The following is a 6,050-nucleotide window of genomic DNA, read 5'->3' as shown; positions in this document are numbered from 1 at the left end:
GAGGGGCGGTGGAGGCCGTGAGGGGAGGCGGTGATGGCGGCGGGGCCGGCGGGGCTGGGGAGGTTCCTGTGGAAGCGGCGGGGCCGGATCGGTGGTGGCGGGGCCGGGATCGGTGGTGGCGGGGCTGGGTTGTCCCCTCGGTGCTCCCAAGGCGGTGTTGCCCCGTGTGAGGGGCGCAGAAGGGTGGCCGTGGGTGCTGTTCCCATGCGGGGCACCAGGGGGCAGTCACGGACCGTCAGCCGCCCTCATCGCCCTCATCATTGCCGGGGATCCGAAAAGGGGAAAATGGGGAAAAAAAGGGAAAAATGGGGAGAAGAAAAGGGGAAAATGGAGATTAAAAGGGGAAAAGGGTTTTGTTGAAAGGAATTGAAAGGAGGAGAGGGTGTTTCCTCTAAGGAAAAGCACAAAGCCAGGTGTTCGCTGGGAATGGGGAGCATCAGCGGCACTTCTGCCACAGAACTGTGACTTCAAGGGTGATACTTCAAATAACTTTACAAAATAATAATAAAAATATTTTAAACCTGCTTCAATGACTTCTTTCCGTGTTGATTTTGTGTGTTTGTTGGCTTTTTGGTTTTGTGGTTTTTTTTGGTTTTTTTTTTTTTATGGAAGAGTTCTGGACAGGCTCCCCAGAGAATGGTCACAACCCCAAGGATTAAAGTTTTCTGTCTCATTTTTTGCCATTTCTTCGCTGTCTGTTCCAAGCAGCGTCGCTGGTGAAGAAAAAGGAATTTTAATCTCTCCCCAATAAAAGTTTGGGCGTTCCCATCCCTCAGTGACTTTGCACAAGGGCTTGAATTTATTTTCCTTCTAAACCAGAGGTTTCTGCACATTTATTTTGCTTTGTCACTGGTTTATTAGCAGAAATTTATTAACAGAAACCAGTGCCAGAGGTTTCCATAGCTCAAAATCAGAGCAGGACATTGGGTTTGTGGCCAGGGTAATAATATTCAGCCTTACAACGTTCTTACTGCATTTAATAAAATCTTGGCTTTATTTTATCAGGATCAAGAGGAAATGGTGATATCAGTTCCTAAACAATGTGATGTATTAAGTAGCTCTAATGTTGCAATTTTGATTTTTGGACTTTTTCATGAGCACATTTGCTCACCATTGGATGCCACTCAACTCTTTTATTAATTCAATGTTAGCACACTTAATTCTCGTTTGCTTTTGAATTAAATATTCATGTGAAATCTCTGAACTTCAGCAAAAAAAAAAAAAAAGAGAGAAATGAGAAATCAGAGAAATTTAACTCTTTACAGAATGTAATTTCTGTCCTCTAATAGGAAGCACTGTGGATTAAATCCAGCCTGTATTGACTTGTCCTTAGGCAATCCCAATTTATCTCCTCTCCAGGGCTGCCACTTCCAGATACTCCAATCAATCCTTGAGTTATCAGCCCCTCAACTTTGTGCCTTTGAATTAATAAAGATTCATTTCAATAAAGTTCCTATTCAAAGGAGACTGCGGAATCAAACGATCCAATTACAGATTTATCAAATATTAATAAGGAAAAATCTTCCAGATCTTTTGGATGCCAACATCCTTCTCCCCTGGTGTCAGGAAAGTAATTAGCAGCTGGCTTTGATTAAATTCTTCCCTCGGAGATTGCTGCTCTCAGTTTGAGGGAGAGGAAGAAATGCACACGACAGGATTTCCTAATTCCTGCTTGGAAAGCCTTTTTGGAAAGATCCTCGTGCCTTCAGTTCAGGGAAACCTCTCAGTGTCCAAAACCTGGGGCTGAAAGCTGAAGTTCATGCCCAGGTGTTGTTGTGGTTACTGAGATGATTTTTTTCCTCAGGGATCTCCTTTTTTCTCAGGGATCTCCAGCTTGGAAAAGACCTGGAGCTGCTGCAGAGTCCAGAGGAGACCATGGAGAAGATCAGAGGGAAAGGCTGGGAGAGCTGGGAATGTTCCCCTGGAGAAGGGAAGGCTCCAGGAGACCCTCCCAGGGCCTGAAGGGGCTCCAGGAGAGCTGAGAGGGGCTGGGGACAAGGGATGGAGGGACAGGAGCCAGGGAATGGCTCCCAGTGCCAGAGGGCAGGGATGGATGGGACACTGGGAATTGTTGGGAATTGGGAATTCCAGGCTGGGATGGGTGGGCAGGCCCTGGCACAGAGAAGCTCTGGAGTGAGTCCTGAGGAGGCCACGGAGATGTTCCAAGCACTGGGGTGTTGAAGGAAGGGGACCAGGACACAGTTGGTTCATCACAGGCCCTTTGGGTTTGGCCCGGTCCCAGTCCCTCAGGTCTTTCTGGTCCAGTTTATTAAAGAAAGTATCAAACACTTATACAGCAAATAATAAGCTTATGAATATTCTGTAAGCTAAGCAATCCATTGGTTAAACTATAGCATTAACTCATCTCCATTCCTTAGGGGTTACATCTCTCTTTTCTCATGTCTCTTTCACTGTTTGTTATTATACCACAGCTAGGACCAAGGACACGCTATCTGTGCAGGTGCAGGACTTGGAATTAACCACGGTTTTGTACTTTTCCATTTTCTAGCAGCTAAATTCCCAACACTGGGGATTCTCTCTGGGGACAAAATGCAGCAAAATCATTGTTCCAAAATCTCCTTTTCTTACCCCTCCCTGCCTTCTCCCCATGGTGTCTCCCAAATCCTGATGCTGGGCCAGAGCAGCACATGGAATTGTGGATGATGGCTGGAGAAGGGAAGGCTCCAGGCAGAGCTCAGAGCCCCTGGCAGGGCCTGAAGGGGCTCCAGGAGAGCTGAGAGGGGCTGGGGACAAGGGATGGAGGGACAGGAGCCAGGGAATGGCTCCCAGTGCCAGAGGGCAGGGATGGATGGGACATTGGGAACTGGGAATTCTCAGAGCAGCTGTGGCCACCCTGCATCCCTGGAATGCCCAAGGCCAGGCTGGAGCAGCCTGGGATAGGGAAGATGTCCCTGCCATGGCAGGGATGGGATGAGCTTTGAGCTCCTTTCCAACCCAAACCACTCCACGATTCCAGAATTCTTCTCTCTCTCTTTGGAACAGGAATTTTGGACCTTTCCCAGTCACCAGCACCCCCTGCCTGAAAACTCCAGACCTCACCTGGGATTCTCCTTCCATGCCCAGATTCCCAGCTGGATTCCCTGCTCTGGAAGCAGAGGAGCCAGAGGTGCCCCTGAGGAGCTGCTTTGGTGCCCAAGACAAGCAGAAAGTGAATTTTCAGCTGTTTCCTCTCAGCTCTTCCAGGAGCCCAGAGAAGCTGTGCAAACTCCATCCTTGGGGTCTTCAAAACTCTGGGATGAGATTCTAGAACTGGACTGGAAGCCCCAAACCAGGGTTTCCTCCTCAGTGTGGGTATTTGCTGGTTTTATTCCCATTTCCTGTGGGAACTGTGGGAAATAGTAAAATTAAGATTTTCAGAAAGCTGGGAAAGCAGAAACAGAAAGAGCAGAAAACTCAGAGCTGGCTGCAGCTGCCAAGTGTGAGAGCAGAAAAAGTTACAATAGTACAGCAAGCAGGGACACAAAACAATAGCCTAAATTTCAGGCATTTTCCCTGGTGGTTTTCCCTTTGGACACAGAAGATGCTGGTGAAGAAGTGCTAAAAACCCCCAAATATTCTTTATTCCCATTTTCCATGTATCTGTGCAATGATGAATTATGCTGGTGCTCCCAATTTTCCTAATGGCACCCATTAAACTTCATTAGGACTGTGTTAAACCCGAGTTCCAATCGTTGCCATTGATTTTGCATCTCGAAAAGCTGCAGGAGCATTCCCAGCCCCATTCCCAAGGGCAGCAGAGGGATGGGATCCCAGCCTGTGGTCCAGGGAATATTCGGGATCACCCCACAGAGCTGGCAGCTCCCAGCCATGCTCTGCCACTGCCCCAGCCAGGGAATTTTTAACCTCCACGCTCCAGCTCAGCTATTTTGTTTATCCATTCCATTCCCTGGATTTATTTTTCCTCACGTTTTCCTTCACTGGGGCTCTCCCCTTCCCTAGACCTGCTAAACCTGGGGAATGAGGAATCCCTGAGTGCCAGGGGTGGAAAGGTTTTAACGTGCTCTTTGCCACAAAATAAGCATCCTCTGGCATTCCAGCCGCATTCCCAAGGGCAGCAGAGGGATGGGATCCCAGCCTGTGGTTCAGGGGATATTCAGGATCACCCCACAGAGCTGGCAGAATTTTCAACCTCCACACTCCAGCTCAGCTATTTTGTTTATCCATTCCATTCCCTATATTTATTTTTCCTCACGTTTTCCTTCACTGGGGCTCCCCTCTTCCCTAGACCTGCTAAACCTGGGGAATGAGGAATCCCTGAGTGCCAGGGGTGGAAAGGTTTTAACGTGCTCTTTTCCACAAAATAAGCATCCTCTGGCATTCCAGCCCCATTCCCAAGGGCAGCAGAGGGATCCCAGCCTGTGGTTCAGGGGATATTCGGGATCACCCCACAGAGCTGGCAGCTCCCAGCCATGCTCTGCCACTGCCCCAGCCAGGGAATTTTTAACCTCCACGCTCCAGCTCAGCTATTTTGTTTATCCATTCCATTCCCTATATTTATTTTTCCTCACGTTTTCCTTCACTGGGGCTCCCCTCTTTCCCTGACCTGCTAAATCGGGGGAATGAGGAATCCCTGAGTGCCAGGGGTGGAGGAGAAGGGAGGAAAGGTTTTAACGTGCTCTTTTCCACAAAATAAGCATCCTCTGGCATTCCAGCCCCATTCCCAAGGGCAGCAGAGGGATCCCAGCCTGTGGTCCAGGGAATATTCGGGATCACCCCACAGAGCTGGCAGAATTTTCAACCTCCACCCTCCAGCTCAGCTATTTTGTTTATCCATTCCATTCCCTATATTTATTTTTCCTCACGTTTTCCTTCACTGGGGCTCCCCTCTTCCCTAGACCTGCTAAACCTGGGGAATGAGGAATCCCTGAGTGCCAGGGGTGAAGGGAGGAAAGGTTTTAACGTGCTCTGTGCCACAAAATAAGCATTCCCTGGCATTCCAACCCCTCTTTTCCACAAAATAAGCATCCTCTGGCATTACAGCCACATTCCCAAAGGCAGCAGAGGGATCCCAGCCTGTGGTCCAGGGGATATTCGGGATCACCCCACAGAGCTGGCAGCTCCCAGCCATGCTCTGCCACTGCCCCAGCCAGGGAATTTTCAACCTCCACGCTCCAGCTCAGCTATTTTGTTTAAATCCATTCCCTGGATTTATTTTTCCTTCACTGGGGCTCCCCCCTTCCCTTGACCTGCTAAATCTGGGGAATGAGGAATCCCCGAGTGCCAGGGGTGGAGGAGAAGGGAGGAAAGGTTTTAACGTGCTCTTTGCCACAAAATAAACATCCTCTGGCTGTAGGAAGAGTAAACTTCCCCTGGAAATGGATGTGTTTATATGAACAATCCCTTTCTTCTGGCATTTCCAGAGATTTGCTGGCCACCACTGGGAAAAGAGGCTTTTAGGGGAGCAGATAAGTCTTTGCATGATTTGTTTTCTTTTTGGCAAGACATTCCCCCCTGGATGGATTGCTGTGAACCTGAAAGGGATTTCCTCCTTTATCTCCTGCGTGTCCCTGCCCTCTGCAATGCCCACCAAAAGGACAGGGAGGGAAAGGGCATTTCCCACAAAACTGCTGGGCTCGGACTCGGCTTTACTGGGGATTTTCTGGGAATCCTTCACCAGCACAGCCTGGGTCTGTAATCTCCCAGGTTTTCACCAAAGAGAGAAATCAGGTTTTAAAAGTTTTACAATTTGCTTAAACAGGAATATTTTAATTTAATTTAATTTAATTTAATGATATATAACATAACATAACATAACATAACATAACATAACATAACAGTATATATATTTATATTTTATCTTTATATTTATATTATATAAAATATATATTGTAATATTACAGAAAATATATTTTTTATATTTTAATATGGGCTTTATATATATTTATAGATTATATTTATATGTGTTTATATTTATATATTTCTACATTTATATTTCAATATTTCTAAATATTAAATTATATTAAAATATATCACATATAAATATATAAATATATAAATATATTTTTGAAATATAATTTGCCTAAACAGGA

This window comes from Zonotrichia leucophrys, chromosome 7 (assembly GCF_028769735.1).
Source record: "Zonotrichia leucophrys gambelii isolate GWCS_2022_RI chromosome 7, RI_Zleu_2.0, whole genome shotgun sequence".
NCBI classification, from domain to species: Eukaryota; Metazoa; Chordata; class Aves; order Passeriformes; family Passerellidae; genus Zonotrichia; species Zonotrichia leucophrys.
Note: the sequence above shows the minus strand (reverse complement) of the source record.